The sequence below is a fragment of the Balaenoptera physalus genome (assembly GCF_965194825.1).
Source record: "Balaenoptera physalus genome assembly, chromosome: 3".
Taxonomy (NCBI): Eukaryota; Metazoa; Chordata; class Mammalia; order Artiodactyla; family Balaenopteridae; genus Balaenoptera; species Balaenoptera physalus.
The window spans coordinates 140,854,823-140,868,899 of record NC_138890.1 but is presented as its reverse complement, the minus strand read 5'-3'; positions in this window follow the sequence as shown (position 1 = coordinate 140,868,899).

Genomic DNA, 14,077 nt, shown 5'->3' with positions numbered 1-14,077 from the left:
CACTGGGGAGGGCAGTCTACCAAGACCACTGTTCCAAATGCTAATTTCATCCAGAAACACCCAGAAACAAGGTTTAATCTGGGCACATGTGGCTCACTTAAATCGATGTATAAAATGAATCACACTCATCTTAATTGGTTCTTTTTTCATGTATTTTTCTCTCATTCTTCTCCTCTCGCACTTAGAATGTACATTAAACTCCTAGTATTATTGCATGGTCATTTACCCACCATCTTTTGATATTTTATTGAATTACATCTACCAAGTAAATACTGAATTTATTGGTTAGTTATTGAATTGTTTCTACCATATAAATATTTAGTTCTTGAAAAAGTATTTTTTTAGTATCCTTATTGGAGTATAATTGCTTTAGAATGTTGTGTTAGTTTCTGTTGTACAACAAAGTGAATCAGCTATAAGTATACATATATCCCCATATCCCCTCCCTCTTGAGCCTCCCTCCCATCCTCCCTGTCCCACCCCTCTAGGTCGTCACAAAGCATCGAGCTGAACTTGTGCTATACAGCAGCTTCCCACTAGCCATCGATTTTACATTTGGTAGTGTATCTAAGTCAGTGCTACTCTCTCATTTCGTCCCAGCTTCCCCTTCCCACCCCCCTGCCTCCATGTCCTCAAGTCCATTCTCTACATCTGCATCTTTATTCCTGCCTTGCCTCTAGGTTCATCAGTACCGTTTTTTCAGATTCCATATATGTGCGTTAGCATACGGTATTTGTTTTTCTCTTTCTTACTTCACTCTGTATGACAGACTCTAGGTCCATCCACCTCACTACAAATAACTCAGTTTCATTTCTTTTTATGGCTGAGTAATATTCCATTGTATATATGTGCCACATCTTCTTTATCCATTCATCTGTCGATGGACACTTATGTTGCTTCCATGTCCTGGCTATTGTAAATAGAGCTGCAATGAACACTGTGGTACATGACTCTTTTTGAATTATGGTTTTCTCAGGGTATATGCCCAGTAGTGGGATTGCTGGGTCATATGGTAGTTCTATTTTTAGTTTTTTAAGGAACATCCATACTGTTCTCCATAGTGGCTGTATCCATTTACATTCCCACCAACAGTGCAGAAGGGTTCCCTTTTTTCCACACCCTCTCCAGCATTTATTGTTTGTAGATTTTTTGATGATGGCCATTCTGACAGGTGTGAGGTGATACCTCATTGTGGTTTTGATTTGCATTTCTCTAATGATTAGTGATGCTGAGCATCTTTTCATGTGTTTGTTGGCCATCTGTATGTCTTCTTTGGAGAAATGTCTATTTAGGTCTTCTGCCCACTTTCAGATTGGGTTTTTTTTTTTTTGTGATATTGAGCTGCATGAGCTGCTTGTATATTTTGGAGATTAATCCTTTGTTAATTGTTTCATTTGCAAATATTTTCTCCGATTCTGAGGGTTGTCTTTTCGTCTTGTTTATGGTTTCCTTTGCTGGCTAAAGTTCTTTTAAGTAAAAATTTTTCTAGCCACTTACCTTTACAAAAAGATGGTGTATCTTTTAACATACATATCACACAGAACGTATTTCAGATTAGTGACTATTTGGCCGTAATCATAAGTTAAATTCAACTCCTATAAAATCTACACTGAGTATAGGATGAATGATAAAAATGATTTAATAGTTGATTTCCTGATGGTGTTTTCTTAAATATTCTGTGATTAAATGCTAGTATAAAATGATAGAAATGTTAGTTTGTTTAAAAAGAAGATAATAAGTTGGTCTTTTACTGGCTATTATAATGAGATTTTATTTATTGGGGTAACATTGGTTTATAACTTTATACAAGTTTCATGTGTACAACATCATAATTCCACTTCTGTATGTACTACTAAAAGTCTAGTTTCCATTTGTTACCATACAGTTGACCTCTTTTACCCATTTTGCCTTCCCCCTTCCCTCCCTCCTTCCCCTCTGATAACCATTGATGTTTTCTGTATCTGTGTTTTTGCTCTTGTTTCTTCATTTACTTCTTTTATATTCCACATGTGAGTGAAATCATACAGTATTTGTTTTTCTCTGTCTGACTTGTTTCACTTAGCGTAGTACCCTTAAAATCCATCCATGTTGTAGCAAATGGCAATATTTCATCTTATGGTTGAGTAATATTCCAGTGTTTGTGTGTATATGTGTATACCACATCTTTATCCATTCATCCATCAATGGCCACTGAGGTTATTTCCATATCTTGGCTATTGTAAATAATGCTGTAATCAATATGGAGATGCTTTTTGAATTAGTGTTGTATTCTTTGGATACCCAGAAGTGGAATAGCTGGATCATTTGAAAGTTTCATTCTTAATTTTTTGAGGCATCTTCACATTGTTTTCCATAGTGGCTCCACTAATTTACATTCTCACCAAGCGTGTACAAGTGTTCCCTTTTCTCCACATCCTCTTCCACAAGTGTTATTTCTTATCTTTTTTGATAAGAGCAATTCTAACAGGTGTGAGGTGATAGCTCATCATGGTTTTGATTTGTATTTCCACGATGATTAGTGATGTTGAGCACCTTTCCATGTACCTGTTAGCCATCTGTAAGTCTTTGGAAAATTATCTATTCAGTTCCTCTGACCATTTTTAATCAGGTTTCTTTTTTGTTGTTGTTGTATGAATTCTTTATATATTTTGGATATTAACCCCTTATTGGATATGATTTGCAAATATCTTCTCCCATCCAGTAGGTTGTCTTTTTGTTTTGAGTTTCATTTGATGTGCAGAAGAGTTTTAGTTTGACATCGTTCCATTTGTTTATTTTGCATGTGGCTATCCAGTTTTCCCAATGCCTTTTACTGAAGGGACTTTTCATTCTCATTATATTGTTCTTGGCTTTTTTGTTGTAAATTAGTTTTCCATATATGAGTAGGTTTATTTCTGGACTCTCAATTCTGTTATACTGCTACGTGTATGTTTTCTGCCAATACCATGCTATTTTCGTTACTATAGCTCTGTACTATAATTCAAAATCAGAGACTGTGATACCTCCAGCTTTGTTTTTCTCAGGATTGTTTTGGCTATTTGGCGTCTTTTGTGGTTCCATATAAATTTTAGCATTTTTGTTCTATTTCTGTGAAAAATATTGTTGGGATTTTGGTACAAGATTGCATTGAATCTGTAGATTGCTTTAGGTAATGTGGATATTTTAAAAATATTAGTTCTTCCAATCCGTGAACACAGAATATCTTTCCGTTTCTTTGTGTCTTTAATTTCTTTCAGCAGTGTCTTACAGTTTTTAGTGTACATGTTTTTCACCTCCTTTGTTAGATTTATTTCCAGGTATTCTTTTTGTTGCAGTTGTAAATGGGATCGTTTTTCTTAGTTTCTCTTTCTTATAGGCCATTGTTAGTGTATAGAAACACAACAGATTTTTGCATATTTATTTTGTGCCCTGCAACTTTACTGTATATATTAGTTCCAATAGTTTTTTTGGTGGAGTCTTTAGAGTTCTTTCTATTTAAAATCATGTTATCTGCAAGAACGGACAGTTTTTCTTTGTTTTCAATTTGAATGCTTTTTCTTTTTCTTACCTAATTTCTCTGGCTAGGACTTCAATGCAATGTTTAATAAGAGTGGTGACAGTGGGCATCCTTATTTTGTTCCTCATCTTAGAACGATAGCTTTCAGTTTTTCGCCATTGAGTATGATGTTAGCTGAGGGTTTTTTCATATGTGGTCTTTTTTATGTTCAAGTATGTCCCTTCTATACCCATTTTTTTGAGAGTTTTTATCATAAATGGACGTGGAATATTGTCAAATGCTTTGTCCGCATTTATTGAGATGATCATATAATTTTTATCCTTTGTTAATGTGGTATATCACATTGATTTAGGGGTGTTGAACCATCTTTGCATCCTTGGAATGAATCTCGCTTGATCATGGTGTATAATCCTTTTAAAGTATTGTTGAATTCAGTTTGCTGATATTTTGTTGAGGATTTTTGCATTTATGTTCATCAGAGATACTGGCCTATAATTCCTTTTTTTGTTGTTGTTTTGTCCTTGCCTGGTTTTGGTGTTAGGATATATTATGGCATTCTAAAATGAGTTCAGAAGAGTTCCCTCATCTTCATTTTTTAGGAAGAATTTGAGAATAGGTATCAAATCTTCTTTGAATATTTGGTAGACCTTACCAGTGAAGCTGTCTGATCCTGGACTGTTGTTTTTTTGACAGGTTTCTATTAGAAACATCATTCTATTGATGTTTCAATCTCCTTACTAGTGATCAGTCTATTCAGATTTTCTGTTTATGATTCAGTCTTGGAAGGTTGTATGATTCTAAGAATTTATCCATTTCTTCTAGATTGTCCAATTTGTTGGTGTATAGCTGTTAATAGTCTCTTATAATCCTTTGCATTTCTGTTATATCTGTTACTTCTCCTCTTTCATTTTTGATTGTTTTATTTGTGTCTTCTCTCTCTTTTTCTTAGTCTAGGTAAAGGCTTGTCAATTTTGTTAAAATTTTCAAAGAACCAGTTCTTAGTTTCACTTATCTTTTCTGTTGTCTTTTTAGGCTCTTTCATTTATTTCTGCTCTGATTTTTATTATTTCCTTCCTTCCTTCTAACTTTGGGCTTTATTCTTCTTTTTCTTGTTCCTTTAGTTGTAAGGTTAGACTGAGGTTTTTCTTGTTTCTTGAGTTGGCCTGTGTAGCTATAAACTTCACTCTTGGTACTGCTTTTGCTGCATTCCGTAGGTTTTAGTATGTCATATTTTCATTTTCTTTTGTCTTCAGGTATTTTTGGATTTCTCCTTTGATTGCTTTTTACCCAATAGTTGTTCAGTAGCATGTTATTTAGTCTTCACATGTTTGTAATTTTTCCAGCTTTCTTGTAGTTGGTTTCTAGTTTTATACCCTTGTGATTAGAAAAGATGCTTGATATGATTTTGGTCTTAAACTTGAGACTTGTTTTGTGTCCCAAAATATGGTCTATCCTTGAGAATGTTCCATGTACACTTGAAGAATATGTATTCTACTGCTTTTGGATGGAATGTTCTTTAGATATCTATTGAGACTATCTGATCTAATGTTTCATTTAAGGCTCATTTTTGTTGTTGTTGACTTTGTCTGATCTATCCATTGATATAAGTGGGGTGTTAAAATCCCCTGCTATTATTGTCTTGCTGATGATTTCTCACTTTAGGTCTGTTAACAATTCCTTTATATATTTTGGTGTTCCCATGTTAGGTGCATATATATTAATAAATGTTATGTTGTCTTATTAATGGATTGTTCCCCTTATCATTAAATAATGCCCATCTTTGTCTCTTGTTACCTTTTTGGGGTTTGAAATCTGTTTTGTCTAGTAAGTATGGCTACACCCAATTTCTTTTGGCTGCCATTTGCCTGGAGTATCATCTTCCATCCCTTCACTTTGAGCCTGTGTTTTCTTTAGAGCTGAGATGAATCTCCTGGTGACAGCGTATAGTTGGGTCCTGTTTTTAATCCATCCAGCCACTCTGTCTTTTGATTGGTGAAATCAGTACACTTACATTTAGGGTGACTATTGATGTTTGAGGACTTAATGCTGCCGTTTTATATTTTGTTTTCTGATTGCTATATCATTTCTTTTTCCTTGTGTTTCTGTCTACCATTTTAGTTTTGTGGTTTTCTATGATTTTTTTCTCAGCTTCCTCTTTTGTGTTGCTGCTTTAGATTTTTGTTATTATCATGGGCTTTGTATGAAATGTCTCATAGATAAAATAGTCCTTTTTCTGCTGATAGCATCTTTTCTTCATTTGCCTTTACAGGTTCTCTTCTTTTCCCCTTCCCCCCCTCTATGTTTTTTTTTGTCACAATGTCTGTTTTTATGTTGTGAGTTTGTTATCGAATTAAAGTAGCTATAGTTATTCATAATGCTCCCCCACCATTTAAGTTATAATTGTTTGACAATCTATTCTGATACGGAGTTGGAATTTTCTGATTCTGTGTACTTATCGCCCTAGTCAAAGTTTTGTGTACTTTTGTTTTTTCATTTCAGGTAGAAGTGCTCCTTTGAACATTTCTTGTAAGGCAGGTCTAGTGGTGGTAATCTCCTTCAGCTTTGGTTTTCTGAGAAAGCCTTTATTTCTCCTTTATATCTAATGGATAACTTTGCTGGGTAGAACATTCTTGGCTGACAGCTTTTAACCTTTCAATATTATGAGTATGTCATTCACTCTCTCCTGGCCTATCAAGTTGATGCTGAGAAATCTGCTGATAGCCTAGTGGGGCTACCTTTGTAGGTTACTGTCTTTTTTCCCTAGCTGCCTTTAAAATTCTTTATCACTGAGTTTTGACAGTTTTAAAATAATGTGTCTTGGAGAAGGTTTTTTTGCTTTGGGATTATTAGGTGTTCTATTAGCTTTGTGGACTTGAATATCCAGTTCTTCCCTAGGTTAGAGAAGTTCTCAGCTATTATTTCTTTAAATAAGCTCTCTGTGTTTCCTTCTACCTCTCTTCTCCTCTGGGATACTTGTTATCCTTATGTTGCCTTATCTAATGGAGTCATATAGTTTTCATAGAGTTTCTTTATTTTTAAAACATCATAGTTCTCTCTCCTACTTGAATATTTTCTAGATTTCTATCTTTGAGCTTGGTAATTTTCTCTTCCATATATATAGTCTGCTCTATTTCCAGTGCTTTCTAATGCATCCTTCATTTATTGAGTTCTTAAGCTCCAGAATTCCATTTTGATTCTTTTTTAGAGTTTCAGTCTCTTTGGTGAAGTATTAGTTTTGTCCATTAATTTTATTCCTGAGCTCATTGAACTGCCTTTTTGAGTTTTCTTGTAGCTCATTGAGTTTCTTCGTGACAGTTATTTTGAATTCTCTATCAGCTATGTCACAATTTTCTGTGATTTTAAGTTTGATTTCTAGAGAACTGTCACTTTCTCTTTGTGATACCATATTACCGTAGCTTTTCATGGTGCTTGATGGGTTGTTTCTCTGCTAGGGCGTTTGAAGTAGTGAAAACCTTTCTTACTTAGGTAAAGCTTTGTTTACTTTGCTTCTCATAATTCAGCAGGTTGGTAATTAGAGGAATTTGTTTTATCAGTAGGTAGCACTACAGCATAATTTTCTGATTTCTCTTGTCTGAGCTGCCTCTGGCTATATTTGAGAATTGGCACTTTCCACCCTCCACCGCCTCTGCCAGAGGTGTTCCCAGTGTCTTCAGACTTGCTGGTGCTTTGCTGCTGCCAGTGTTGCTGTTGTAGAAGTGAGGAGGGAGAAGTTAGGGGAGGGTTGTGTGTGCCTCAGCTTCTGCTGCCCTGTTTCCTGTGGCTGTGGGTGCTGCTGAAGCCAGGAGACCAGAATCATGGCTGCTCTCTCCTCTATGTGTTCCAATTCACCTGCCTTCAGATGTACAGATGTGTGAATCACTCTGGTATCCTGGTATGCTGGGCAGAGGAACCTTTGAGTTCTGCATGTTTAACTAGGTGTGGATTGAAGAGGAGAGACAACGGGAGTGTTTCACACTGCCATTGTACTGACCTCACTCCCATAATGAAACTTTCAAAGGGTGACTTCCAACTTATGTGTTACTGACTGGGTGCTTTCCAATTATTAAAAAGTGATAGGCATTAGGAAAGGACACCAAAACTACAGAAATGAGCTATGATGAAACCAGAGTCACTGGAATGCAACCAAAAAGAAAAGATATGAACAAAAGTTTCATAAAAAAGCATTCCCAGAGATGATACTGTCCAACTGTTTTTTACAGGGAAAGCTGATAATTGAAGGTCGCACATAAAGAATACAACTAATTTTTCCTAATTTTTCTTCAGCTGGTTTTACTGTTTTTCTGATTTATATCTATTTTTCTTATTATAAAACAGGATGATCTTCTGATTATAAAAGAAGCTCATACTGATTTTACTGCATTTAGAAAACTTGGAAGGCTTTAAAGGAAACTATCAAAGTCTATAGTCATCTTACTGTGTCTGTTAGTTTTTGCTTTGTGAAAAAACAAATCCAAAATTTAATGGCTTAAAAAATCCCCATTTATTTAATTCATAATTCTGTGGGATGGCTGGTTATATTTCTGTTCTGGGCTGAAGTGGTCAGCTGGAAGTTTGGCGTGTGATGGCTGACCTTGGGTAACCTCATTCATATGTCTGGCAGTTGGCTGGCTGGTTGGTTTAGGGGGCCTTAGCTGGGATGGCTTGTCTCTGTTTCATGTGGCCTCCCACTTTCCTGCCACTATCCCAGGCTTCTTTACATGGCAGTCTCAGTGTTCCAGAAAGTAGCATGAGGGCAAAGTCCCACATGTGAGCACTTATTAAGCCTCTGCTTGTTTCACATTAGCCAATGCCTAATTGGCTAAAGGAAGTCTTGTGGCCAGGTTGGGAGTCAGATGAGATGATATTACTGAAGAGTAGTCAATTGGAAAGGCACTTACTGTGGCCAGTTTTACAAATAACATAAAAAGACATTTGGGTCATAATTTATATTCAGCATTGTGTCTTACAGTTTCCACTTAGGTAAGTTTTCATACTGTAATTTTTCTATTAAATATTCTTCAGAAATATTCTTAATGGTTGCATAATATTAAAATATGTGGTTGTACTATAATTTATGTACTTCCCTACTAAAAATGCTAGGTGACTTTTAATATTTCTCTATTCTAAAAAGAAAAAAACTCAATCTTTGATTTTTGGTGCATATTACTGGATTGATTTATATAAATAATCTTGAAGCTCTTGATAAAGATTGCCTATCTACTCGCCAGAAAAATTGAAGCAATTATATTATCGGGAGCAGTGTCTGAGAATATCAAATTTACTACCATTTCATGGACCCAGGCTTATATACAATTTGGAAATCTTTGTCAATTTGATAGGTAAAAAGGTATATATTCAAATTTATAATTTTTATTGTCTCAAACATTAAACATTTAAAAAATAAGGTAGCATTTTCTCTTGTAAGCCATTAGCTATTTTTTAGAAATGTTTAAATCGAAATAAAAATTTATATAAAAGATAAACTTGAGGTGGAAGATGTTTTAAATATGGTTTTATTTTTATAATAGAAAAACCACATACGTTGCCTTCAGTCTTTGCATCCTGTAATAGTAAGTGCAACTGTCAGAAATTTAAAAACGTTTATGCTCAAAAAACATATATTTTAAAAAAATAGAGATTGAAACTAGATGCCAAGATACTATGGTAACATAAAAATCTGAATCTTTAAAAATTTGTTTTAGAGGTCATCTAGAAGGAGAAAAGGTTCTTTTAGGTGTCAGACTCAAAATACCCACCTTTAAGCAAATACTTAGGAGAATATCAGAGTGACACAAAATTTATGTTTTGTGTGTGTGTGTTGGGGAAAAAAGCAGTAAATGTAATATTAACTTATTAACACTGCAAATCCTAGAATTTTGATTTTAATTGATTTTGTTACTTCATCGTGATCAAGTTTTAATAGAAGCATTAGATGTCATAGAATGTCATAAAAACAACTCCCCATATGCTGGATTCATATATTTTCCATCATAGGTTAGGTGATTAAAATTTCAAGCTTAATCTATACAATCTATGCAGTGTGAGAGTTTTGGTTGTTGTGAAGACCTTAACTTTTGCACTTCCTGACTTCTAAATAATTGCATAAAGTAGCTTTTCAAAATGTTTTTGAAGCGGAGCTTGAGAAGATGTTTTGAGGACAGGCATATAACAAAAGCAAAACAGAGGAGAGAAGCTATTGGAAGCACTACTGGATGCGCTTCTTGTTGGGGCTGATGATGTGGGGGAACAATTTAAACTCAAGTGACTTTGACTAATTTTTAGACCTAAAATGCCTAGATAGATGCTTATCCCTCATTAGCAGTTGGTAATTTTATAACACGTGACTTTTAATAGAAAAGGGCAGAAAGAAGACAAAGAAGATTTTGAATTGAATGAAGGAGAGGAGGTAATTTCATCAAGCTGTTGAAATACACTGATTGTGACTCTTGCAGTGAGAAAGGATGTATATTGTAGAAAATAAACCACTTGTGAGAATTTAGCAAGGAACAAAAAACCAATGGCAAAAGACTCACCTCCCACATCTAATATTTCTGCTATGGTCCCATAAAGGAAAACTAAAAGGACTTCAGCCTTAGGGTACATATGGCTTTACAGTGTATATTATATTTTCATTCCATGGTGTCTTTTACTTACTCAAAATTGTTTGCAAACATTTAATTCATGTGCTATAATTCAGGCCGTATGCCCCTGGAGATCATATGCTTTTCCCCACCTTCTGTTCTATAAATGTTACAGGTATTGTATTTTCTGGATATAACAATGTCACATTATTTCATTTTTTACTTTGAGGACCCAAAGTTGTTTAAGATGTGAATGTCACGTTTGGACAAGGAGAATCCAACTGGAATCTTTGGTCACACAATAGTGACTAAAATTGTGATCACTGCATTCTGAATATGTTCTTGTAAAGAAAATGATATAACTCCTTCAAATTATTTTTTTGAGTAAAATAATTCTGTTAGGAAACTTCAGTTTTACATTACTTTTTAACCTGATAAGGTTGGTTACTCAAATGTTCCTCAAACAAAGCAGCAAGTAACTCCCTCCCCACAACAATAACAAACAAGGAAAATGAGATATTCTCAATGCAAAAATATTTTTGAACATTTTTTTTCCCCATTAATATCTTATTTGTGTAATGGTGCTGAAAAGTATATATAGTAATAATGCTCTGAAGAGTGAGAATTATCCTTTCAAGGCAACTTAAGATAAAATTGGTGCTTCAGTAATCTTGACAACATACCACACAACTAAGGTCTAGAAAATATTACAGATTATAATGTGAACTTTGTTAAACTCTTAAAACATTATAGTGGCTTGGTGGAATCTTTGTTAATATTATTGCCCCCTCCCACTCCATGATCATTTAATGAAAAGAATTTAACTCGATTGTATCAGATACAATTAAGTTCTGCATTTAAGAGTAACCTCAAAGTGACTTGATCAAGCTAGAGAATTAGTTCTCTCTCAAGTAACAGAAAGCTGCGGATAGTTTAGAATTGGCATGACAGCTTATCAGAGTCTAAAGTCTCCTCCTATCTTTCTATCCGCCTTATTTAACATGTGAATTCCATTCCTGAGTTTGCTATAGTTTTAAGGAAGTCCATCTTTCACATAAGCTTTCTAGCTAGCCAACAGGAAGAAAGGTGGCTGGGCAAAAGTGGGATGTACCAGTTGTCAGTTGTCCTTTAAAGATGCTTCCCTAGAAAACCAAGGTAAACTTCTACTTACATATAATGGGCCAGAACTTAGTCACAAAGCCATCCTTCATTGCAAGTGAGGCTTAGAATATTACCACCCTGAATATACTTCATTTCTGTTAGTAATGAAAAAGTGAAGGGTAGATATTAGATAGGCAATGAGGCATCACTGCCTGATACATCTATTTTAAACTCATGGAAGAGAAGAACGTTTAGGTACAAACACATGACACATACTGTATTCTCTATATATTTGTTCCATGACAGATTGCAAAGATCATGCTAACACCAGCTTGAGTGTCTGCTTCTTTGTCTACCCACTCCTACCACTTACCTCTTTGCAAAACTTTCTCTTCCTAACTTCTATCACGCGATGGACACTGCTTACCTGAGCTCATGGGAGGACTATTCAGGAGCTCTTGGAAGTAAAGAAATGAAAGAGTTTGAGAATCTAGAATCTTTCCAATGTAAAATTTGACTTAACTGGATAAATGGAATATATACCAGGAAAGAAAAGTGGTAATGAGTACATCTTCCATGAGAACAACAGAGTAGGAGATGTGAGTAATATGGGAACACAAGGAAAGTGCTTCTCTGTGAATACCACTGAAGAACCTTGAAGATGAAAATGGAGAGTTTTAAAGAAACAAAAATTGGGGTGGAGGTAGAAGGGACTTTTTTTGAATTACAGTTACACGTGATATATTTTTATTTAAATCCATAACATATGCAGCTACCAAAATCATCAGCTTCAAGCAATACTTCTATCCAAACCTATTGAGATTCTCTGTTACCTATTGAGTTTCATCTATACCTAATAATATTTAAGTTCTTCCACCAAATATCTCCTCTCCATTTGAACTATATCCTTATTGCTTCAGAATATACTCCTGGACTTCAGTTGTCTTGAGCGTGTGTTGTTACCTCAAGGGTGCATGTTTTTTGTTTCTGATATATAAATGCTCTATTTAATGATCTACCTGGCAGAGGTTTTTTGTTTGTTTGTTTGTTTTTCTCTTTAAACAAAAGCACTTATGTGACTCTCTTAAATGTGCTCCAGCTAGGACTTCCTGCCATGCAGCAATGACAATGCAAATCTATATCTACTTTGACCCTTACCCATTCAGAGGGAGTTTTGCAGAACTCATGAAGGTCACAAAGTCACAGCCTTAATTTAAATCTTTTATCTACAATTCAAGTCCCTTATTATCTATTATACCCTTTGCAAGATGCTAAAGCAATCTCAATAGCCCTCTGCCACTCCAAGCAGGAATTAACCAGCCTTGTGCTAATCCTCTTCTGATTACTATTAACCTAGTTGCATAGAAAGTTCTGAATATAATATTAACACAAGAAACGGACATTGTACCTAGGTGACTGGGGATGGTGCAAGTGTAGGACAGTCTTTATCCTATTTTTACTTCATAGACTCTCAATTGAGTTCTTGGTTCATGTCACTTACATTTTTTAAGAAAATAGGTATTATTTAGTCTCCTTATTACCATATCTCTTTTCCTGCATTGTCTGGCTGATCTTTGAGTTTCTCTGAATTCTTTCACTTGACATATTCTGCTTCTAATAATCAACTCTGATAATATTCCACCGCCAGTGCATGGCTTCCCAGCTAGACTTTTTGTTTCCCTTATAGCTTGGTATAGCTGATTAGGTTCTGGTCCTTGGAATATGATTAGGAGTGAGGTTCTCTTAAAAGAAAGCAATTGACAGCACCTCCTTTTTTTTTCTTTCTTCCTGATGGCTGGGAAATGGAGACAACTGGAGTATTGAACCGAGAGTTGGAAGTTTGGTTTTGAGGATGCAATCCATCCTGCTAGCCCTGAACCATACATCTCTGGATTACTACATGAGAAACAGATTTGACCTTCTTTAGGTTACTTGTTTTGTTTGGGGAGTAGAAGGAAGAAAAGAGAAGTGACTCTCTTTGTCTTAGCAGCATTACCATATGCTAACTGATACACTGGTTTAATTTAAGTTCTAGTTGATCTGATTTCCCTTGGGCAAGTTACTTATTCTGTAAATTTGTTCAATTATAAAATAAGAATAACATGTCTTCAAGGGTAGTTGTGGGAATCAAATGCAATAATACATGAAGTTTAATAATTTTGGGAGAAAAAATTTAAACTCGTGGAATAAGTATAACACAAGCTAGATCTTCCTTCTTGTTCCTAAGAGCTGGATTTTTGAGTAACAAACCACAAATACTTCATTGTTTTCAGAATAAATGCTAAATAGACTTAAAAACATATAGAACTCACTATATAGTGCCGTAATAATGTTTTCAAGAAAGCATGATTAATATAAGTTGCTTGAAAACATGGTCTGGGTGGCCTAAATTTCAAAATGAGACTCTCAGACATAAGGCTTGGCAGTTTAGAGACCTGATTTCTGTATTTGATTTAGGGATAAATTTATCTTTTCCTGTCTTGATTTTCTCTTTAAGGTAGAATATCTCACAATATTTGTAGCTCAGTGAATAATAAACTGATAATTATGAGGGGCTTTAACTACACAAAGTTATTATCTATAATAACTCAAAAATTAGAATGCGTGTAAAACATCTTAGGATATTTTCTGTTCTCAAGATAATCATATTATAGATAGCCTCATCGTATAAGGAAAATTCATAGGGCAAATCATCTTTTTTTTTTAGTTCAGAGACCATCTCATTGACTATTGGGAGACACAATTTCACTTAGTGACATTTTTACTTGTGTGGTCTCTTTTCCTCAATGTTCTTCATTCCCATGTATTTTATTAATACTACCAAGTATGAAAGATTTTTTTTCCTACTTGAGTTTGTACAACTATTTTCATTATGCAAAGACGTTGTTCATGAAACAGA